The sequence below is a fragment of the Macrobrachium nipponense genome, chromosome 35, assembly GCF_015104395.2.
Source record: "Macrobrachium nipponense isolate FS-2020 chromosome 35, ASM1510439v2, whole genome shotgun sequence".
In the NCBI taxonomy this organism is placed as follows: Eukaryota; Metazoa; Arthropoda; class Malacostraca; order Decapoda; family Palaemonidae; genus Macrobrachium; species Macrobrachium nipponense.
Window position 1 is genome coordinate 27,275,044 of NC_061096.1, and position 25,256 is coordinate 27,300,299.

Here is a 25,256-nt window from a genome sequence, read left to right on the forward strand (position 1 = left end):
TGGTGTGGTAGCCCAGTTTCAGAGTTTAAAAAGAGTTCAGTAACTGAGATTTATTAGTGAGTGAGACAAGCCTATTTAGCTTTTTGCTTATTTAACTTGTTTTAATTCATCACCATTAGGAAAACACTTTTTTCTCTCTACTGCCTGTCTAGTAATTTTGCTGTTCCACATTTCACTGCCTTCTTTCCATTGTCAAATTAATGTATGAATGTTGATGAATATGGTTTTTGACTCTTCTGTGCCGAGTTCTCAGTATGTAATTTTGTTTTGTTTTTTGCGCAAGGATATCAGGAAGATTAATCATTGTGCTAGGTTCATATCTCCCTTGACTGCATCTTTAAATAACTTGTTCGTTGGAACTGGTATTTTATGTCACCCTTGAATGTAGAACCTCAAGTGTATTGTTTTTTTTGTCGGGGTCAGTTGTGTACTTCAGTTTTTACCTGTGCCTTGTTGTAGCAGCATCTCTAATGCTTCCAGAGGCAAACTTAACAACATTCAACTCCAGTGTCCCTACTTGAGTGGTCACAAGGTTTTGTGATAAGTCTTACCATATCACCTAGGTGGAAGTTCCTTTTTGGTTGCCTTAAGAGGTCACTGGGCTCATACATGAGCTCATTGGTCTTAGGGAAGTACTATTGAAGTGATAAAGAATATGTTGACCCCAAAATAAAGTCAGTATGTCAGATACCCAAGCCAACAATGTGGTTTTTTACAACAGCAAGAGGTTGATGAATATTGAAATTCAGCATGTTTACCCTAAAGAATATTGCAACTATGGAACGTGGGGTCATTCTAGATTTGGCATGAAATCAGTCTTAGTTCCTGCATAATCAAAACAGTTCCAAAAGCTAAACTGCATAAAGGGAGATGTCTTAGTGGATATCAGACCTCCTTTGAATTTACCAGTGGAAGAGGGGTGATCTTCCCTACATTTGAAGTTGATAATATATCATCCTGTGTACAAATTGACAGTTGAAAGAGTACCAATCTGCCTTTTCAAATATTAACCTATGTTTCAAAATAAAAAAACTCTGTGACCTTGGGACTTCCATATGTTTCAAAATGCATGAACCAAACAAGTGTCTACATTACAAAAAAAAAAAAAAAAAAAGCCAGTCTTCAGAAGATAAATGCCAAGCATATAAGGATAGGATGTGCAAGTAGACTTTCTGAACAAGACAAAACTCACGCAAAAGCCGTAAATTCTAAAGATACAGGGCAACTGGAGAGAGATATAATGCACATAGACTTGGTAAGAAGAATTTGCAACTATCTAGAACACTTTTCAAGGCAAATGCCCTGCCCCATGATATAGAATCAATGCCTGTTAGAAAAGGGGCACTAACACCCTCTGCTGAATCTTTATAACCTCAGATGGACAACCCCTGGTTGATTCCTCATGCAGTCTCTTTCCAGTTTAGGGAAAGATTCTTCTGCTGGAAAATGGTAGATTCTACAGTATGCCATCTGTAAGAAGCACCAGCCACAAAGATGCATTAATCATAATAGTTCTCCATCCTTTAATCACAAAACAAGTAGCTCTATGTCTCTTTCCCCTCCATCAACAAGAAATATTTGAATACTTACGTACGTCAAATAGATATGATTTATTGATTTGATTTTTGAAATATATATATGTGTGTATATATATATATATATAGATATATATATATATTATATTTTGTTCATGAAACTTACCTGTCAGATATATATATAGCTGTATTTTCTGACGTCCGTCAGAATTTCAAAACTCGCGGCACACGCAGTGGGCGGCCAGGTGGTAGTACCCATTCCCGCCGCTGTGAGGCGGATATCAGGAACCATTCCCATTTTCTATTCATATTTTTTCTGTCGCCGGTGCTGGTAAACAACTGTTTTGCAGTACCTCCGTCTAGGATTTTTGGATTATCTCGCTTTAAATTATCTGGATTGACTTTTGGTATCGACTCTGGATTGTTGGATTGGCACGCGTAATAGTGGATTGGTTTTTGATTTTGGATTGGCTTTTCTGTGTACATGATGTCGGGATCAAGTACAGGGAGTTTCAGAGTGTGTGTGAGGAGTGAATGTAAGGTGAGGCTTCTTAAACCTTCAGTTGATCCTCACACAGTTTGTATGGAATGCAGGGGGCATGTTTGCTTGTTGATGATCGTGCAATGAATGCAGGGATTTGTCAGATGATAAATGGAAGATGTATGAGACCTATCGGCGTATATTGGAGCGTGATAGAGTCAGGAGGTCTTCCTCCAAGAGCAGTTCTACAAAAGGTAAGGAATGTAATATTTCTCCTCTTCTAACACCGGTAGATTTTGTTCAACCTAATCCTGTGTTGTTGCCTTCGGGCCCTATTGCTGTGTCTGGAGAAGGTAATGCCCTTTCTCTGATTCTCGAGTCTATTCGCGCTCTTGAATCTAAAGTGTTGGCCTTAGAAACTGGCCCTGTGAAAGTTTGTGATCATGCCCCTAGTGTTGTGGAGGGGGCGTCAGATCGGCCCCATAATGCCTCTAGGCCTAGACCTCTATCGGACTCCCAGGACTCAGGGAGTGGGTATGTCGAAAGCCGCAAGAGGGTTACGGGGGCTCCCCACCGATCTGGCGTCCCTTCGGCAGGCCTTGTTGCTAAGTCCCAGGCTGCCAAGGAGCGCGCGTCCTGAAGGATTGCTTTTCGTCCTCCGAAGCGTCCTCCCCGCGCAAGGGGTGGAGCGCTCGGAGAGACTCTCGTCCGCTGAAAAGGACTTTTCGTTTTGAGGACGCTTCACGTCCTATATCACCGCTTTCTTCAGAGGACGCGTATGACGCTTTTCCTCCTCAGAAGAGAGGTAGAGTCTCAACCGACGAGGACGCTGGGTTATGCGCACAGGCATGTTCCCCTGAGATGCAGGTAGCTGTACCTGCGAGAAGGAAGGAGGCGTCCCCTCGCCCCTCGCCTTCTCGCAGGGTCAGTCCTGCCCCTTCTTCTTCGTCACCTACGAAGTAAATCCTTTTGTCCCTTCAGGACCAGATTTCGTCTCTCATGGCTCAAAGGACTCGCCCAGCAGCAGTCGAGCCTAAGCGGAGAAAGGACGTCAGGCTGCCCGTCAAGAGGACGAAGCAGTCTCCTTCTCTCTCGTCTCGTTCTTCTCTCTCTCCTCCTCCGGATCGTCACCGTTCTCGTTCTCCGAGTAGATCTTACGCTCAGCAGGACGCTTTGCGCTTTCGACAGGACGCTTGCTACAAGAAGCAGGACGCTTTTGAGGACGCTCGGCAGGACGCTCTCCGTTCGAAGCAGGACGCTTTTTGGATGAGGCAGGACGCTTTTGAGGACGCTCCAGCCAGGACGCCTTGCCTGGCTAAGCACGGAACGCTTGTTTTGGCGCCTCTCGTCAGGAAGCTCGTGCTTCCTCTCGTAGGGACGTGTCTAATAGTAAGACAGTTCCCGTTGTTTCAAAGGACGCTCTACATTCACAAGATGTCCGTCCTTCAAAGGATCGTCGTAAGGGCGAGTCCGTGCCTGAAGCGGTAACTTCCAATCAGCGGAAGTCTTTGTTTAGACCTAAGCCTGCTGGACGTACGCCCTCTCCGGATGGACGTTCTCCAGTTCCTCTTAGAGAAGAAGGGGAACATAGTAGTCCAGCGAGTTCAGTCGAAGAGGAACCTCCTGTAGCTTCGGCTGTCTCAGACTATAAGGTTCTTGTGCGGCTGTTACGTTCGTCCTTCGGGGATAAGTTTCAGCCGTCAGCCCCTAGGTCTCCTCCCTCTCAACTTTCGTCTTCAAAGTCAGTCAAGACTCCTGAGTTTGTCGAGATGAAGACGTCGCTTTCAACCAAGAGGGCTTTCAAGAAGCTCCAAGATTTTATGTCTCGAAGGAAGGACCAGGGCAAGACCACTTTCGCCCTTCCTCCCTCTAGACTCTCCGGGAAAGGAGGCATTTGGTATGAAACCAAGGAGGACGTGGGGGTGAAGGTTCCTTCGTCCGCTCTTGGGGACTTCTCCAGTTTAGTAGACGCTCAGAGGAGGTCCCTCTTATCATCTGCAAAGGTGTCCTGGACTCCTGTGGAGACGGACCACCACTTGAAAGGACTGCTGCGCACGTTGGGTGTCTTCAATTTCTTAGACTGGTGCTTGGGAGTTTTGGACCTTCAGTCTAGAAGCCCTGATTCTCTCAGTCTGGGGGAGCTGTCCAGCTTGTTGTCGTGTATGGACAAGGCCGTCAGGGATGGTTCGGAAGAGCTGGTTTCTCATTTTGGAACAGCTTTCCTGAAGAAAAGAGCTCTTCTATGTAATTTTACCGCTAAGTCGGTTTCTCCCGCTCAGAAAGCGGAATTGCTCTTTTCGCCTCTTTCGGACCATCTCTTCCCCCAGGCTATGGTGAAAGATCTTGTGACTAGTTTGCAGAGAAGGCGCCCAGGACCTCTTGGCACAGTCTTCAAGGCGCCCAGCAGTTCCTTCTACATCTTCGTTCGTGAGACCCCGAAGAAAGTCAAACCTTTCGCGGGCACCCCCCTCGAGAGCAGCTCCTCGAGGGAGAGGTTTTTCGAGAGGAAGAGCTTCATTTAAGCCAAAATCTACCAAATGAAGATCTTGTCCTTCAGACGCCAGTCGGGGCCAGGCTGAAGTTCTTTGCGGAGGCATGGAGGCAGAGAGGGGCGGACCCTTGGCCTCTCAAGATCGTAGAGCAAGGGTACAAGATCCCATTTTTACATCCTCCTCCTTTAACATCAACTCCCAGAGACCTCTCTCCGACTTATCAGGGAGAGAAGAAAAGTATCCTTTTCGATCTTTTAGACCAGATGGTCGAAAAAAGAGCGGTGGAGCAAGTCGTGGACCTGGGGTCACCGGGTTTCTACAACAGGATTTTCCTGGTGCCGAAGCAGTCGTCGGGTTGGCGCCCAGTCCTGGATGTGAGCAGGCTCAATCTTTTGTGGAGAAAAACAAGTTCAAAATGGAGACGCCTCAGTCAGTGCTAGGAGCCTTGAGACCTGGCGACTGGATGGTGTCTCTGGACCTGCAGGACGCGTACTTTCACGTCCCCGTCCACCCTCTTTCAAGGAAGTACCTGAGATTCGTCTTAGGCAACAGGGTTTGGCAATTCAGAGCCCTTTGTTTCGGTCTCAGCTCGGCCCCGATGGTTTTTACAGTTATAATGAGGAATGTAGCGAGGTGGCTCCATTCTTTAGGGATCAGGATATCCCTCTACCTCGACGATTGGCTGATCAGAGCGTCGTCGAGAAGAAAATGTCTGGAGGACCTTCAGTCAACGTTAGCCCTAGCAAAGTCCCTGGGCCTTTTAGTCAACTCCGAAAAGTCACATCTGACCCCGACACAGTCCATCGTGTATCTGGGGATTCAGATGGATTCAGTGGCTTTTCGGGCGTTTCCATCCCAGGAACGTCAGCAGCTAGGCTTAGAGAAAGTCTCAGCCTTCCTAGGGAGAGAAGCTTGCTCGGCGAGGGAATGGATGAGTCTGCTGGGCACCATTTCCTCGCTGGAAAAGTTTGTCTCTTTGGGAAGACTGCACCTCAGGCCTCTTCAATTTTTCCTTGCGGAAGAATGGAAAGCCAAGGAGGACCTGAATGCGATCCTAAGGATCTCAAACACAGTGAAAGACCACTTAAGATGGTGGCTCGACCCTCAGAAGTTGCGAGAGGGCTTATCCCTAAATCTTCTGAGCCCCGACCTAGTGTTGTTCTCAGACGCTTCCATTTCGGTTGGGGAGCAACACTAGGAGGGGGGGGAGGAAGTGTCGGGCTCCTGGAGAGGGGAACAGGTAGCCTGGCACATCAATGTAAAGGAACTGGCAGCGATCTTCCTGTCGCTGCAGTTCTTCGAAGGCAAAGTGTCAGGCAAGGTCATTCAAGTCAACTCGGACAGTACCACAGCCCTTGCATATCTGAAAAATCAGGGAGGAACTCACTCCCGATCCCTTTTTCTCCTTGCAAGGGAAGTTCTGCTATGGGCATACGTAAGGCAGATCAAGATCCTGACGAGATTCGTGGCAGGGGTTCAGAATGTCAGGGCGGACCTTCTCAGTCGTCGAAATCAAATTCTGCCAACAGAGTGGACCTTGCACCAGGAAGTCTGTCAGCAATTATGGAGACTGTGGGGACGTCCTCTAGTCGACCTGTTCGCTACGTCGAGGACGAAGAGGCTTCCTCTGTATTGCTCCCCGGTCCTGGATCCAGGAGCAATTGCGGTGGATGCGTTGCTCTGGAGCTGGACAGACCTAGATCTTTACGCCTTTCCCCCATTCAAGATCATGGGGGAAGTCATGAGGAAGTTCGCAGCTTCAGAAGGGACAAGGTTGACTCTGATTGCCCCGATGTGGCCAGCAAGAGAGTGGTTCACAGAGGTCATGACTTTCCTTGTGGACTTCCCAAGAACGTTGCCCTGGAGGAGAGATCTACTCAAACAGCCTCACTTCAAAAGGTATCACCAAAACCTCTCCGCTCTGGCTCTGACTGCGTTCAGACTATCGAAAAGTTGGCCAGAGCGAGAGGCTTTTCGAAAGCAGCTGCGAGAGCAATCGCTAATGCTAGAAGAGCCTCTTCAAGAGCTGTCTACCAATCTAAGTGGGCCTCCAAAAAGGAAGGAATTTCCTCTTCCACGACCTCTGTGAACCAGATAGCAGATTTCTTGCTCTATTTATGAAATGTGCAGAAATTGGCAGTCCCTACAATTAAGGGTTATAGGAGTATGTTGTCGGCCGTTTTTCGACACAGAGGACTGGACCTCTCCGACAACAAGGATCTACACGATCTCTTAAGGTCGTTCGAAACCTCCAAGATTCCACAGGCAAGACCACCCTCATGGAATCTCGATGTGGTTCTGAAACATCTAATGTTAAGTCCCTTTGAGCCTCTCCACGAAGCTTCTCTACGGGACTTGACAAAGAAAGCGCTTTTCCTAACTTCTCTGGCGACGGCGAAGAGAGTTAGTGAAATCCAAGCGTTCAGTAGCCTAGTGGGCTTCAAGGGGGACAACGCTGTCTGCTCGTTGAGCCCGACTTTCTTGGCAAAAAATGAGAACCCGTCTAATCCTTGGCCCAAGAGCTTTGAGATCAAAGGTATGTCGGGTCTCGTGGGTCAAGAACCAGAGAGAGCCCTGTGCCCTGTCAGGGCTCTCAAGTTCTATGTTCATAGAACTAAGGAGATAAGAGGTCCCTCAGGTAATCTCTGGTGCTCGGTGAAAAGACCAGATTTGCCTTTGTCAAAGAATGCTGTGGCTTTCTTTTTGAGGGACGTCATTAAAGAGGCTCATTCATCTTGCCAGAAGACTGATTTGAGCCTCTTTAAAGTGAAAGCTCACGAAGTTAGAGCCGTAGCTACTTCTCTTGCCTTCCAAAGGAATATGTCTATCAAAGATATCCTTGATAGCACCTTTTGGAGGAGCAATTCCGTATTCGCCTCACATTACCTCTGGGATGTGAGAGCGATTTACGAGAACTGTAGTTCTTTGGGGCCATACATTTCAGCAGACACAGTTTTGGGGGCTGAAGGTAGCTCTCTTCCTATCCCTTAGCTTAGTTTAGGTTAGTTTTATTGTTGTGTTTTTGGTTGATGGTGAGATCTTCTGTGGAAATCTCCCATTCTTTAGTTTAAATGTCAGGGGTCTTTTGGTTAGTTGGTCAGGTGGTGGTCGGTTGCTGTGTTACTCCCATATGTTTGGCTTGATGGTCTTGTCACGTTGAGGTCATGTCCCCGTTGACAGAGCATCCAGAGTGCTCCAGCTCTACAGGTCTACACCTGGCTGGCAACTCTGATAAAAGCAGAAGCAGGCTTAAAGTGACAGTAATCACAGAGTCTACTTTGCTAACAGGTAAGGAACCAAGAAGTGCATCATTTGCTAATTTAAGTTTCCTAAAAATCCTATTCTGTCTCTTCCCACCATCCGAAGGTGGGATTCAGCTATATATATATCTGACAGGTAAGTTTCATGAACAAAATGTTATTGTTATAATACAATTAAGTTTGTTCATACTTACCTGGCAGATATATATATAGCTGTATTTTCTGACGTCCGACAGAATTTCAAAACTCGCGGCACACACAGTGGGCGGCCAGGTGGTAGTACCCATTCCCGCCGCTGGGAGGCGGATATCAGGAACCATTCCCATTTTCTATTCATATTTTATTCATGACCCTTGTCTCCTGAGGGGAGGAGGGTGGGCACTCTAATTATATATATCTGCCAGGTAAGTATGAACAAACTTAATTGTATTATAACAATAACATATTAAAAATTTGCCTCCAAGCATCTTCTGGTAACTACCATTTTTGACCATGAAAAAGCATTTAATACTAGTACTAGGAGACTTAGCATCATTGAAACTATCCCTGGTTCGGATTTGAGGGGAGAATTGCTATTATGGATATTTAGTATGTCTGTTGTTGCATGTCATGATAGAAATTCTTTCAGAGAGAAAATGCCAAGGAGTAATTCCCCAGGTAGTGTGTTGAGTGTGGCATTTCAGTACTTGCTTTAGCTGTGAATGGGACAACCACTATTGTCCTCTATGTTATTTTTCCTACACTTTATATAGGCAACCTTTCCATATTATTTCTGGAAAAAGAATGGCACTGATTGAAAGGAAACTACAACTTGTTAATAAAATTTTTCAACTGGATGATCTGGTCGTTTTACATTTTCCTGGTTTAAAACAGTAAAAATTAATTTTTGTAGTATCTTGGGCCCATATCCTGACTCAGATATATACTACTGCCAAATTCAGTAGGCCCTGCATGTGGAAGAAATAGGTTACAGGTTACAATGGGTACCTCATTTAAAAGCACTAAAAGTCAAATGCTTAGGTGCTTTGAATATTTTTCAAAGTACTTTTACATACATCATGAGGTGCAAATACAAAACACCTATATGAAGACAATTTTTTTTTATAATAGAGCTCTGGATGTGAATTCTAAGATCCCAAATAATTAGAGATGGTGGTTGGTTTAGATTAAGCTTTCTCGCAGTAAGAACAGCAAGGCTTTGATTTAATACTCTTGTTGAATGCCTTTCCAAGATCCACAGATATGTAGCATAACTTGTTCCTCTTTGTAATGTACTGTACCTGTAGTGGCTTCATTTTAAAGATTGTTTTTGTCATTGCCCTCTCTGGCTTGAAGACAGATGGGTATTATCTTGGTCTGTACCGTAGCACTTTCTTTAAAATTTTAATGGATTGGTCAAGCAATTGTATTCCTTTTCAATTTCTACTTATGATGCAATCTACCTTCCTTTTTATGTTATTTTAAGGCTCTATTCCAACTCCTCTAGTCACTTTTCTTCATGTTCAAGGTATCCATTCTGGTAAGCTCATGGGTGAAAAACTCTCCTGCTTTTATTAGATCGCCTGTTGTCTTGCACTTTCCTTCCAGGACCTTACCATTTGTCATCTCCATCTCCCCTTGGGAGCCCTAACATCAGGTGTTATGTTCTCAACGGGTTCATCTTGTCATGCCAGCATCCTCCAGTTCGTCTTCATTTTCCTCATTCAGAAGGATTTCAAGATAACTGCATCATTCATTTCACTATCAGTATTTCTAAGTCAGTTCGACCATTTTCATCCGTTATATACTTTGTCCCTTTTGTAGCTCTTCGTAAGTGCTCGTAAAGGAATCGAAGGTTTATTAGTGTAACTTCCATGTTTTAAGAATTAATTTTTTTCCATTAGTTGTGTTATGAAAACAACAGATAGAGTGTAGTTTTGAACCAGGAAAGAGAAATTGGCATTTTGATGCATGACATGCTTAGTTAAACTAGTCAGAATTTAAAATAGGGCACGTAAGTTATGCGTGGCGTACCCTAAGGTATGCCAATAACAATGGTGGCGAATGTAAAGTTTTTATTTATTTTTTTTCATAATGACAAAGTCTGTATTCAGCATTTTGTCGATCTGGGATGTATTACTAAAGACAGTCTAGAAAAAGAAAGGATAAATTTCTCTCTCTCTCTCTCTTCTCTCTCTTCTCTCTCCTCTCTCTCCTCCTCTCTACTCCTCCTCCTCTCTTCTCGCTCGTCTCTCTATCTCTCTCTCTCTCTCTCTCTTCTCTCTCAGTAAGATGATCTCAAAGCTGTGCATCTCATATATTGTGCGCTATTTCTCGACTGCTTTGCAGTCGTGATCTTTGCATTTGCAACTGCTCTACCAAATGGAGCCGAAATATGTAATGAAATATTATGGGCATCTACCGTAGAGTTTTTCAGCATTTGCTCGCTGGCTAAAACAGTTAAAAAATTTTTTGGAAGTCATCTTGTACTTCGTTTTAGGGGGAGGGGGGGGGGGAGGGAGACTGGTGTAAATATGATAATTATAATTGAAGTATATATATATATATATATATATATATATATATATATATATATATATACGCAGTCAGATTGAGCATACAAGGAAAGTAGGGGATAACAGCATGAGGTTGTGATATAGCTTCTTAAAATAGGAACCTTCCCAAATTGTTAGTCCTCTTCTAGGGCTTATTAGCATGACTAAACTTGTGATAGGTATGCTGCCTGTACCAGGCTGCCAAGGCAAGTCTCAAAGTTGTGTAGGTGTTTGTTTTTTATTTTTATTTTTTGTTTATTTTTTTTTTTTTTTGGTCGATGCTATGAGCTTACCCACCTCTTTATGGGGAGAGTAACTTTTTATTGCTTTATGTTTGCGTTTTGTTTTTCCTCTGTCATAAGCTTGCGTTTTGATGCATTGCAACCGGGGTAAAACCCAAGCTTTGAAAATCTGTAGTGTTTGATTTTTATACCACAATAAAAAATCAATCTTATATTTTGTTCTATTGCAGGTGAGTCGTCTGGGACATAAGGGGATTGGTAAGTACGATTTACTGTGCTTTTCATAAAATTCATTTTCTTAGATTTCCTTCACTTCTGCGAGTTGAGTAGTGAAGGCAATGTTATCAGTTGATCTTGCATAAATATTGGTACACCTAACATCGTTTGCAATGCCTGTGTGATTGGTAAGTACGACTTACTGTGTTTTTTCATGTATTTCCTTTTCTTAGGTTTCCTTCACTTCAACGGGTTGAGTAGTGAAGTCAATGTTATCAGTTGATTTTGCATAAATACAGGTATACGTATATACTTACCATTGCAATGTTTGCAATGCCTGTGTAAATTTGTAGTAGATATTTCCTTTTATATCGGATGATTTTCGAGGTTAGTCGAGTTTCCACGATTACGTTGTTGCTTTCGGTATAATGCAGTAGCGTTTTATGCCTTTGCTAACTAATATGTTGATGCTGTAAGCTAAGAAAAGTATGAAAACTGTTTCCGATATGATTTTTGTTGTTAATTATATTATATTTTTGCTTTTCACAACCTTTCTATAACGGATTCTGGATAATGCAAGTTCAGGTCATGTTGTCCAGATGTTACAGTGGTTATTTAAAGAGAAATGTCTGTTTCTGGATTCCTCGGTGATGACACGTTGAAATGGGAGTGAAAAATGGCACGGGTCGAGCTAGGTCACCGCTGGAATCGGCGAAGAAAACGGTCAAGACTGACCGTAGAAAACGGGAGCGTCGCTGCCTGCCGTCGTCGTGATGTGCCATCGGCCGGGAAGTCAGATTGGGCGGCGCGCTCCCTCCCTCCCTCCCTCTCTTTCTCTCTCACACTCACACACACACATACACACTCTCGCTCTCTTTCGTGACTGAGACTCTCTTCTCTTCTTCAGTAAGCGTGCGGTGGCGGGAGTGATAAGAGTGCTGCACTGCTACTGGCTGCCTTTGCCTGTCCTCGGTTTTGGCGTTCTTGCCTTCTGTCATGGTGAGAATCGAGGTGGTGCTTCGGCTGCATTTAAAGGGACGCCCCCCCACGGGGTTCGCTGGTGCTGGAAACCCCCACCAGACAAAATGGCCAGGGATCTGCAGTGGCCCCGTGACGAGGAGACACTGGATTCATCCCACTTTATAGACTATTCCTGTTTGGTGGTGCAGTAGTGTGGTGTAGGGCTGGGGACCTCTTGTGTGTAGAGTCCCCGCTACTCCGCCCTCTCTCCTCCTTGTTCCCCGACCCCCTGACGACAGGGGAGCGTGTACGCCCCCCCCCCCCACCCCATCGCCCTTCCCTCCTGCCATCATCCTGTGTCCCTGCACTGTGTATTTGTGTATGTCTGCGTGTTTGTGTGTCAAATGTTTTTGTTTCATAAAAAAAAAAATTACTGATCGTGAGGACGGAGGGCGGTGGTTGTGTGTGCTTCCTCGGACCGGACCAAAATGTCTTCTGGAGCATCGTCTCCTCCTTCGTTCCCGACCGCTGGTGATTGTTCCGTCTTTATTATTCAAGGCAAGTCGGCCTCCTCCTCCTCCTCCTCCTCCTCCTCCTCCTCCTCCCTCCTCCTCCTCCTCCTCCTCCTCCTCCTCCTCCTCTTCTGCAGGATAAGTATCAACACTGGGTTCTTCGACAGGTAAAGTTTTCACTCGGAGCCTTTTTTTGTTCCCGTAGCGGAAATTGACTGAGACGAGTGTATACGTAAATGTTTATATGTATACTTATGTATCAAGCATAAAAGGCCCATTGAAACACTCTTGTTCAAAGCTCAAGACTATATGTTTCGGTAGAGTAAATACTCTTATCAGGTAGTACTTGGTAAGGGTGGAAGTGAGTCCATGGAAATGTAGTAGTCTTTAGGTTTAAACCAGAGAGTTTCAATGTGCCTTTTATACTTGAGACGTATCCTGTTTTAACAGAAGAATTTATTTACATACTCGTGTGTATATATATATATATATATATATATATATATATATATATATATATATATATATATATATACATATATATACACGAGTATGTAAATAAATTCTTCTGTTAAATCAGGATACATCTCAGATAAAGGATCATTAAAAACACTAATATATATATATTATAATATATATACATTATATTATAATAATATAATATATATTATTATATATAATACTATATATATACTATATAATATATATATATATATTATATATATTATATATGTAATGCATGTATAAATGACTTATTAAAACGACAATCTGCTTCAATATTAGATAAGAAATGCCATCCTGCCCGTTTTATCCTGATGAATATCACCAGTAAGACTCACTCCCCTCGACCTGACGTTCTACAGACAGCTCACCCATCAATTTTTTTTTCGATGGGCATCGCGATGACGCATGATTGGTGCACTGTAGGCATTACTTGAGGTTCATTGCAGCGTTGTTTCGGTCCCCAGTTGCAACTGCTTTAACATTTTTTTTTTACTGTACCTCCATTCATATTCTCCCGTCTTTCATCTTGCCATCCAACCTCTCGAGGGTTTTCTCCTGTTACGCCTTTCAGACTACCTGCTCTCAGCTTCCGTTTCAACGCTGAAGGACATCGTAGGTCCCAGCGCTTGGCCTTTGGCTTCTATTCTTTATTCTGTATCCCAGTGTAAACCTACATCCTTGGCGTTGTATATTTTAGGATGTAGTTGTAGTCTCTCTCTCTCTCTCTCTCTCTCTCTCTCTCTCTCTCTCTCTCTCTCTCTCTCTCTCTCTTTTATCAATAACTTTGTATGTTTCTGTTAACGAACAATACCTTTATTTGGGTTTGGGTTTTGGGAACCTTTTCGATGCTGCGGTTTATCTTTGTGGGCTGTTTTATCAAATGTTTTCGATTTCATCATATAAAGATGAAAGAGTGACCAAAATTTCCAGTGTGATTTAAGGGCCAAGACCCACCTCGGTTATTTTCATTCTTCTTTCAGCCGTGTTTTTCCTGAATTCGTCGACTATTACAGCTTTTATGATTCCCGTAATTGAGGATTATCTCGAGCTTGTGATTACAAAATAGTAGCTTGACTTTTGAATTCCAAAGAGCATCTTTCTTGGGAGTCGTTCGTGAAGTGTCGCGTTCTTCAGCTAACGACCGCGCGCGTTCATGAGGTGGCATTATATTCGCGCGTTCGTCGACTTGTCATCTTCAGCTGACGTTGCGGGACTTTGATGAAGAAGTGATCATCTTAGCTCACGAGTTGACGTAATCACACGATGATGCGCCACCTGTGAAGTGTCATTGTAACACGAAGGCTTTGCGTTTAAGTGACGTATTTTGCGTTCGCTCCCGTTCATGACTTACCAGTCAGTCAGTCAGTCATACTTTATATATATATATATATATATATAATATATATATATATATATATATATTACATATATATATACTTCTTCCCTCGGGACCCAGCAGCAGTCTTCGGTCGTATTTTCTACCCCCCCCCCCCCAACTTAGGACATCTTCCCCCACTGCAAGGGGGAGAGGATTACCCCCTGAATAATGCTGGCTGAACACAGGGCAAGTCGCTTGGCCGAAAATTTTTTGGGAAGAGAGAGAGAGGTGGAGAGAAGAAGAGGAAAGAGATAGAGAGATAAGAGCGAGAGAGAGAGAGAGAGAGAGAGAGAGAGAGAGAGAGAGAGAGGATAGTTTTCTCTCATTCTTTTCTACGTGATTGATGGTACGCAAGCGAAAAAAGATAGTAGATTGTTGTATTTCTTTTTTAAATATTCGTGTTGCGGTGAAGAAATTCCGTTCGCCAGATAGACGTGTAACCGGCCAGAGGAGAGAGGCTTCCCTCATTCATCGTGAGGTTTTACCGTTTTCTATTTCCTTATTTCCCTATTTCCCTCGTTATCCTTGTGTCTTTCGTGTATTTTCTCTCCATTCACTTGTGTTACTTGTTTTCGTAGATTTCGCGTTGATCTGGAACAACGGCAGAAGGCGATGCGTGTGGTTTTTCATCAGTTATCTTTATCAGATGTCTTATTCAGTTCTAATTTTCCTTTTATTTTTGTTCGAATATTTCTTTATTTAGAGTCATTATACTAAAATGTTGATCACGTCGATCGCTTATTGCGAAAACCATAAAGTCGGCGATGGTGTTTGAACCCAGATTGTAGCTTGGCTGAGCAAGATATATTTTGCTTAACTGAGGAAAATATATATATATATATATATATATATATATATATATATATATATATATATATATATATATATATATATTTTTAAAATCCACACAGCCAAATACACACTTTAGTAGGCAGGGAAAGGATGCATACACTCATATTATCAATAAACGTTTACTGACCCGTGTTCACGTCTTCAGAACATCTAAAACGTATGAAATTTAAAACGTTTTAGTGTCCATAGAATATATATATATATATATATATAATATATTATATATATATATATATATATATATATATATATATACAGAAGCCAGGTACTATGTCGTACCTCTAAGTAAATGGGGATACAATCCACAATGAAGTAAAATCCTCTTGTAGTTTTAAAATAAATATATCTTGTACAGGATTAAAGCTTTCGACCATCAACTGTGAACAAGACCACAGTTGATGGTCGAAAGCTTTAATCCTGTACAAGATATATTTATTTTAAACTACAAGAGGATTTTACTTCATAGTGGATTGTATCCCCATATTATATATATTATATATATATATATATATATATATATATAATATATATAATAATATATAAATGTACAATACGATAGTGCTTTTATCACTAGGAAATTTATAATTAGTTTTTGCGCATGTTTGTCCATCCCTTTCTATTAACATTATTTTTGTAGCTGGCTTCGAAGTGAGCGCGCAAGCGCGTTTGTGAATTGACTTCATTTCTCCCTCATTTCTATAATATTTTACTCGTCTTCTGTGTGGGATCGGCGATGATTTTACACAGCTTTCAAAATCTCCAGGTAGTAATTTTGTACGTTGGTGAGGGATGTTTTTAGATTGCCTCTCGTATTTTTGCATTCGTCCCTCTTCCAAAGTGGTGCCTCGTCTCAGACTCTTTCAAAACATTCGACAGATGGGCCCGCCGAATGCACTAGTCGCACCACTGACTTGAGAGAGGAAGCTGAGAGCTCTCTCTCTCTCTCTCTCTCTCTCTCTCTCTCTCTCTCTTTGAATTCAGATGTGGGTTGGCGTCTTCGATTTTGTTATGTAAGAAATAGTAGTTGTTTGTATAGTATCATATATATATATATATATAGTATATATATAATATATATATATATATAATTTAGCCACAGATAACTGAAGAATTTTGATGGGGTCCTTTAAATGATACATTGTGAAACCGACCGGCATGCAACATAGCGCCTCAGTGGCATGATTGGTATGGTCTTGGCCTGCCACCTCGGTGACCGCGAGTTCGATTATCCGGTGTTCCACTGAGGGGTCAGAGATGTGTATTTCTGGTGATAGAAGTTCACTCTCGACGTGATTCGGAAGTCACGTATAAAGCCGTTGGTCCCGTTGCTGAATAACCTTACTGGTTCCATGCAACGTCAAAACGCCTTACAAACAAACAGACATGCAACATAAACAGCATCAGGAGAACAAACACGTATTATTCGTTCAGTTAAATTATGATGGAAAACAAACAGAGTGGATGCAGATTTATGCAAATGAGTTCGGAGACAGAAAAACAGAGAACTCTCGGTCTCTCTTGTATTTGTTCATTTTCCGCTATGAAAGCATAGTATTTCAGCTTCTTGTCTGGGACGTGGAGCTTGGGATTCCTCGTCTGTGACTTTAGCTGTGGATTCGTGGAGGGTGATCAATTAATTTTTGCTATTGAATCTTTCGAATTAAGAGGAGGTGAAGCTGTAAAGCGAGTGGACCTCATACGATGCACTCTAGGCAGCGTGCCTTTGGCCCCTAGCTGTAACCCCTTTCGTTCCTTTTACTGTAACCCCATTCATATTCTCTTTCTTCCATCTTACTCTCCTCAGCCCTCTTATAATAGCTGATTCATAGTGCAACTGCTTTGACGTTTTCCTCCAGTTACACCTGTCAGATATTTACTGTCAGTTTCCGTTTCAGCGTTGAATGACCTCATTGGTTTCAGTGTCTTTGGCCTAAATTCTGTATTCAATTCAGTTCAAGAGGACATGATTGATTACATGCTTATCCTTCGTGTGTTGGTTGGTTTGTACAACATGAAATTATCTCGTAGGGTGTACATTAAGGAAATATAAAAGCTTTTGTTTTGCTTTGTTTAGGATTGAATTCACAATAGCTTTTAAAAAAAGTAAATTTGTTTCTTTAATGGTTAAAAAAAATATAGGTACTTAAATTGGAATTCAATCAGAATCTTCTGTGTCGAGTTTAGCTGATATTCATTATTCTCTCTCTCTCTCTCTCTCTCTCTCTCTCTCTCTCTCTCTCTCTCTCTCTCTCTCTCTCTCTCTCTCCGTGAGTGTGGCAACGGCAGCTTGAAAATATTAGTGAGGCTTTAGTTAACATTCTCCATATAAAGAGAGAGAGAGAGAGAGAGGGAGAGAGAAGATTATTGTTAATGTACCGATTTATTTTGTTTTATTAATTTATTTATTTACTTATATGCATGAATATGAGAGAGAGAGAGAGAGAGAGAGAGAGAGAGAGAGAGAGAGAGATAGTTGTTGGGTCCCAGAGCACAGCTATTTTTGGGCATTCTTTGCGTATCGGAACAAGAATAAAAGCATTCCTCACATTTTCATTAGGTTTCGTAAGAATCGTTTATGCCTTGGAATGCCTCATAAAAAATGGGAGTGGGGGGTAGGGGGGGCTTACGTCCTCATTCTCTAATCTCGTTTTATGAGAATTTATCCCTCGTATTTTTTTTTATTTCTCTCTCTCTCTTCAGCTGAAGAGGGAAGGAGGAAAACATGTTTTTGTTGACGCGTACTACTGTATGGTCAGTTTCAGTTTTTGGCTGTCGAAAGTCGTTCGAGTGACTCCTATATTTCGTGTGTCTGCGGCGCATGCGTTCCATTGTTCATTTGGAAGCTTAGGTTATTGATTGGTTGACATTTATTAGGCGTCGCGGCTGCCAGGGTCGTCTGTGTATGATAATTTCCCCGTTTCGTATTTGGTTAAATATTTTTTAGTCGAGCTTCATCGCCAAATGTTAGATAAGGATGAAGAGAGAGAGAGAGAGAGAGAGAGAGAGAGAGAGAGAGAGAGAGAGAGGTTACATAGGTAATTGTAAAGCCTTGCTCTCGTGAGTGTGTGTGTTACAGGGAGTGACAAGGATTAGGATGTCTCAAAGACATTTCTTAGTCCATCCTGTGAGGAGACATCGTGCGCTCACTTATCTCTAGGAGAGAAAAACAGAGGGAGAGGTCATATATTACTGTTTATAGCCTTTATTATATATATATATATATATATATATATATATATATATATATACATATATATGGGGAGGGGGAGAGAGAGAGAGAGAGAGAGAGGAGAGAGTGAGAGAGAGAGAGAGAGAGAGAGAGAGAGAGACAATCTTTCCCAAAACAAGATGGTAGGGAATAATTCCTCGGAAGTACGAGTCAATCCGTGCCTATAGGTGATCAATAAGACAAATAGTTATGAGATCAGGTGATTTTCCCCATAAACAGAAGCATCAACACAGGCACGAGAGCCATTGAAGCATGATGTGATTGAAGATTGGTAGGTTCTAGATCGCTATCATCGCATAATTAGTGTTGAAAGGTTTACTAAGGGCTGAAATAGATGGGTCACCAGGTGCTGAATTATATATAGGTGGAGCTGTGACAAGCTCATGTTTTGGTTTGGTCATTGTTCACGCCCACTTCTAGTGAGTTGACTGTGGTGGATTGCAGTCAGGGTGAAGTATATATATGTATATATATATATATATATATATATATATATATATATATATATATATATATATATATATATATATATCAGCCAGGGTGAATTATATATATATTATATATATTCGCAGAGGGGTGAAGTATATATATATATATATATATATATATATATACTATATATATATATATACTATATATATATATATATATATAAATATATATATAATTGAATAAATGAATAAATTTTCATCACCGATATATATATATATATATATATATATATATATATATATATATATATTGCAGCCAGGGTGAATTATATATATATTATATATATTCGCAGAGAGGGTGAAGATATATATATATATATATATATATATATATATATAATTGAATAAATGAATAAATTTTATCATCATCGTGATCAATTATATATATATATATATATTATAATAATTAATTAATTATATATATATTATATTAATTAATTAATATATAAATTATATTTATATAGATATATAATATATATATAATATGATATATATATATCATATATAATTATATTATATATTATTAATTAATTATAATATTATTTTATTATAATATTGGGCAGGGAGGGTTTGGGAAAATTAATATATATTAATATATATAGGATTATAGATATATATATATATATATATATATATATATAGATAATCTATAAAATGAATAAATATATTATTTTGAACCCGTTGAATCTATAAATAATAATTATTTTATTATATATTATAATATATTTATATATATATATATATATATTAGTAATAAATATAATCATTTATATATAATATTAAATTATACATATTATTAATATTTATATTTAGCATATAATTATTTGGGATAGATATATTATATATATATTGCCATGCCAGGGTGAATTAACTAAAATATATAGGGGTTAATTTAATTGCCCAAGGCCAGATATATATAATTTATATATATTCGCAGTGAGGGTGAAGTATAGTATATATATAGATAATATCTATATATATATATATATACGTATATATATATATACAGATTTTATCTATATATATATACATATATATATATATAATATATCTATATATATATATAATAATTGAAAATATGAAAAAATTTTATCATCACCGTGATCTATATATATATATTATATATATTATTATATATATATATATATATATAGATATATATATATATATATATATATATATATATATCTATATAAACATTAAGTTACAGTAATGTCCTTTAATATCCATTTAACACCACCTCGGAAGTAATATATTAGTATATCTTAAAGGAGAAAGCAAATGTGTCGGTGACTTGTTAAACCTCAGCTTTCTTCGCTTAGATACAAGAGAGGGACTAGCGACAAGCCTTCTTCAAAGGTTGCTGAAATGAAAGAACTGTTTGAATTGATGACCATGCAATGTGAGGCCGGTGAAGCTCGCGGTTGCTATGTGATTTTTAAGGTGTGTCCGGATATCTGCATGTGTTTGTGCGTGTAATGATGGGTCCAACTGCCCGACATTGGAGAGAAAGTGACACTCTCCTCAGATAAGTGATAAGACAGAGGACGGTTTGGAGGTCTCAGGGTCAAGAAAGCCCATTGTAAAAGATGGGTTCATGGTATTATACAAGAGAATGGGATTCTCTACAAGACTTGACTATTTAAATGTAGAAACTAATAATTTGTGAGTTTGGGAGTGATTACTTAGTATAATTCAGGTGAATAGAATGACAATTTACAGTCTTTTTGTGGGTCAGACATAGTTCTTAATGTAACGTCACTTAATCACTTTGTTCCATATCATGTTCAGCTAGTTTCGGAAATAAAAAGTATATTTTTGTATTTACTAGAATTCATTAGCCTAGCTATATCCTAGCTTGATATCGTTTGCAGAGAGATAGTCAGCAACTAAAGGTAAGAGAGTTGTCACTTGTTTTATTTTTGATTTAACTAGTGCCAAATGGTCAAATATGCTTGGCAATAGGTGGTGGCAGCGGTGGGATTCGAACCCATGCCTTCGAGGCGGGTGCGAGTCGCACTTGCACGGAAGTCATGGGATATTTTCTTGACAACGAGGTGATGACCACGTTTACTTCAGTAGAAAATGTCGAATCTACAGTTTGGCGACGAGGGGGTGTTGGATACACTTACGAGGGTCGCAGATGCTAAATAATGGCGCGTGCTGAGTTGTTTTGAGATGGTTTACGTGCTCAGCCTGCGTCTACAATTATTCGACAGTCCCGCCTATCTTAGAGACGGATGAATTCTTCTTTGGCAAACGCTACACAATTCCAGTTGTTATGTTCATGGCATCCATAGTGATAGTCGAAATATGTGTTATGGGGGCTATCTGCAAACATTATGACCATTGTACACCAATTCCTGATGTGGTGTGCGACAGGAGTGCACAACGGATATAGGTGGCCGAGCCATATTGAAGGAGGAAGCAAGTGTGTCGGTGAATTTTAAACCTCAGCTTTCTTCGCTTAGAGACAAGAGAGGGCCTAGTGACAAGCCTTCCTCGAAGGTTGCTGAAATGAAAGAACTGTTTGAATTGATGACCATGCAATGTGAGGCCGGTGAAGCTCGCGGTTGCTATGTGATTTTTAAGGTGTGTCCAGATATCTGCATGTGTTTGTGCGTGTAATGATGGGTCCAACCGCCCGACATTGGAGAGAAAGTGACACTCTCCTCAGATAAGACAAAGGAAGGGGAATTTTTTAGTTACTACTTATTATCAACTAAAAATTCCCGTTCGGTTAACATACATTTTAAAAATATATTATTTTCGAGGTAGAGCTGATTGGGTATTAAAGGACATTTGTAGCTTAATGCAAATATATATATATATATATATATATATATATATATATATATATATATCTGTGTGTTTGTGTTTGTATGTGTATGTGTGTGTGTTTGTATGTGTGTTTGTGTGTGATAGATTTAATAGAAAATTTTGCTTTTGCTATCAATTCTCTAGGTTTTCTGGAGAGTTAGTTTTGTACAGAATATGAATTTTATGTATGTATGCTTGCTTATGTATACTTCACAGAACGTACGTATGTACTCTGTGTCTTAAAAGAAAAGAAAAATTACGGTGTTCTCTCCATGTGTCTGTTCTCGCATGGGCTTTCAGGTCACTCAGCGCAAGCGCTGGAACCTATGAGGTCATTCAGCGCTGAAATAGAAATTGACAGCAAGATGGGTTGAAAGGCGTAACAGGAAGTCACGTAAAGCCGTCGGTCCCGTTGCTGAATAACCACTGGTTCCATGCAACGTAAAAACACTTTACAAACAAACAAACAAACACACATCCAAGACAGAATCGTCTCGCACCTGTTGTCTTTTTCTAATCTTTTTTTTTCTCTGCGAAAAGAAAAGGTGATTATATATAAGGGTAGGAGGTCTAAGGAATATTTTGTTTTAGCCATTTGTAGTAGATTGGCTGAACCTAGCGTCTTGATCCCACCCAGAAAAAAAAATGTATTTTTTTTGTTTACGTTTAAATTTCTTCGTTAAAAAAACGTGTATGGTGAAGGGCAAAAAAAAAAAAAAAAAAATGTAAATAAATAAATAAATTCACTTACGGTTCAAAGCTCCAGCGAGTTTTTCTTATTTTCCAGGCTAAGTCTATTTACTTTAAAAGTGGAGGGGGCGTCATTAGGCAGAGCTAATTAAAGTTCTTAGGAAAAAATAGCACGCTGGTGTTAATGGCTACCAAATATTTAACAAGAACGGTCTCCGTCCAAGCCACGTATTAATACAGTAGATTCACATCAGCCGTGCATTTGATGTGTTGGCCAGTCCCTTACTACGCTCCTGATTGGCTGTTGATAAGCCAATCACAGGGTTGGAAACTCTCAGCCCTGTGATTAGCTTATCAACAGCCAATCAGGAGCGTCGTAAGGAACGGGCCTAGACGTCAAATGCACGGTTGATGTGAATCTACTACAGTTAGTGTTAGGTAGTATAACGTAAGACATCCAGTATCGATCCTTCCGTAACGTCGACGTATATGTCGAGTCCTTCGGGTGATTCCTGAGGTCTTGGCCACTAGAATCGACAGATTTTACAGTCAGTGGAGAGAGAGAGAGAGAGAGAGAGAGAGAGAGAGAGAGAGAAATGTATCATACATCAGCAACTGAATGGTTTACAATCTGTTTGAGAGAGTTGCAAGGATTAGGATGTCCCAAAGACTTGTTGGTTAGTCCATCCGAGGAGATATCGTGTGCTCACTTATGTGTAGGAGCAGGTTTTACTGTTCATTCACAGTGTCCTAATTACTCTGTCTAGCCTTCTTTTAAACTTGAGAGAGAGAGAGAAATTGAAATTTATCATACATCAGCAACTGAATGGTTTCCAATCTGTAGGGCATTGTATATTTTATTTGTGTGTGTGTGTGTGGTGTGTTTGTGTGTGTGAGAGAGAGAGAGAGAGAGAGAGAGAGAGAGAGAGAGAGAGAGAGAGAAATGTATCATACATCAGCAACTGAATGGTTTCCAATCTGCATGGCATTGTATGTCTTGTGAGAGAGAGAGAGAGAGAGAGAGAGAGAGAGAGAGAGAGAGAGAGAGAGAGAGAGAGAAGGGGGGAGGGAGAGGTTCGGTCGGCCAACGGTAGCCCAAGGCAAGAACATTAATTTTGAAGTTTGCTATAGAGAACTAGTTCTCCGCAGAGCAGCCTCTCCTGAATGGTCATTGAGAAAGGACTCATCCCGACCCTTTTCTGTTGCAGCCTCTTGCTCCTCGGGCTTTCTCTTTTGAATATTTAATTCCCTCCCCTCCCCCCACCCCCTTTTCAACCCCCTTCCCCATTCAGCGCTTTGGTGGCTTTGCCTACTTGCTGGATTAGTTTCGGACGGCTCTAGTCTATACCGTGATGTCATTCGATTTTGATGCGAGTATTAAAGAGTGATGGACGAATATGATAATGATAACAATAATAATAATAATAATAATAATAGCTATAGTAATAATAATAATAATCTTACTATAATGGGCGCAATGTCTGTCTGTCTGTCCATCTGTCATTCAACACGGCCAAACGGCTGGTCAGATGGGCATGCAACTTGGCAGGGTTATGGTGGGGATTCCCAAGATGGTTCATAATGGGGTTTCATCCTACCTCCCCCCACCCCTCCGAAGGGGGTAGGGGTGAGAAGGGATTCCCGACGTAGCAATACCACGGGACACCAGAGTACAGGAGAAAGAAAGAAAAAAAATGATAAGTACCAAGAAATGAGAAGGATATGGGATATGCCAGTGGAAATTGTACCCATCATCATAGGGACACTATAGGCACGAGCCCAAGATCGCCGAAGAGGAACCTGGGGAAACTAGAGGAGGCCGAAGTATAGCTCCAGGACTTGCGGAGAAGAGTGTGCTACCAGAAATAGCGCACCTTGTGAGAAGAGTGATGGACTCCTTCTAAGGAGGCAGGATGCAACCCGGAACCCCACACTGTAAATACCATCCAGTCGAATTGGGTGACTGTGATAACAAAGAACACAAATATTGAAGCAAGGCAACCCTGCATCGAGGCTGCAATATCGAGAATGAGATCCATAGCAGTGTTAAAAATACTTTTGTACTTTTTAAATGAATTCTGTACATAAATACTTTTAACACCACTGTGGCTTTTCATTCTCATTATTATTGTAGCTACTAAAATTACTATTATTAACAATAATAATACTTTAGTTGAAAATACTTATGTACATTTTTAATTAATTCTGTACATAAAATTTTTTAACACTACTGTGGGTTTTCATTCTCATTATTATTCTTATTATTATTATTAATATTATTATTCTGTTAAAAAGAATGGCAGAATTAAGCGAGTTGATTTTATATATTGTTTTTTCTATTTTCCTTACAATTCGCTTCTCAGGCTCAGCGATGTTTCTGAGTAACTGACCAATATTCATATTGGGAATTTTCAAAAATCATAAATGCTGAAGGTAATCTTTTATTGGAAAAGGATATCAGGTCCAGGTCAAGCAGGGGTCGTTCGTCAGTGCTTGGTATTATTCCGTAGGCGTAGTTCAGTTTCGGGGCGGGTTCGTCTTTCGATTTAAGGGCTGGTATTGGTGCTGGTATAGCTGGTATATCTGGTATTACGTAACGTTTCGACCTTCTCGCAGGTCATCCTCGGACGAGTCGTTTGAAGAGACTGTAGCAAGAAAGTCTGTGGGGCGGTATTTATAGCGGCTCGGACCTAGAGTTGCATTCTCATTGGACGAAGTCGTGGATCTGGCCTCGAAGGTCTCGGGGATTCTCTCGTGCGAGCGCCACAGTAGTGTGCCTGGGGATGAACGACAGGAATTCCGTCCGTAGCAGGAATCCTGTCATCCCGTGGGGGCTCCTGATTATCTGGTATTGTCGGGGGGTCGTTCGCTGCTCTCCGGCCCCGAACTGAACTACGCCTACGGAATAATACCAGCACTGACGACGACCCCTGCTTGACCTGGACCTGATATCCTTTTCCAATAAAAGATTACCTTCAGCATTTATGATTTTTGAAAATTCCCAATATGAATATTGATCAGTTACTCAGAAACATCGCTGAGCCTGAGAAGCGAATTGTA

At 40.7% G+C, this 25,256-nt stretch overlaps 1 protein-coding gene across 4 annotated transcripts in view; it reads left to right on the forward strand.

The window, feature by feature from the left end:
- The window catches only part of LOC135208521 (uncharacterized), a 298,023-nt gene that overhangs the window by 10,467 nt on the left and 262,300 nt on the right, over positions 1-25,256 (forward strand). Inside the window, exon 1 of one of the 4 annotated variants that reach the window (XM_064240801.1) lies at positions 11,607-11,759. The exons of the other annotated variants lie outside the window; for them this stretch is intronic. The gene's annotated coding sequence lies outside the window, so the exon portion shown is untranslated. Of the gene's footprint in view, positions 1-11,606; positions 11,760-25,256 lie in introns of those variants that run through there. 4 annotated transcript variants of the gene reach the window in all.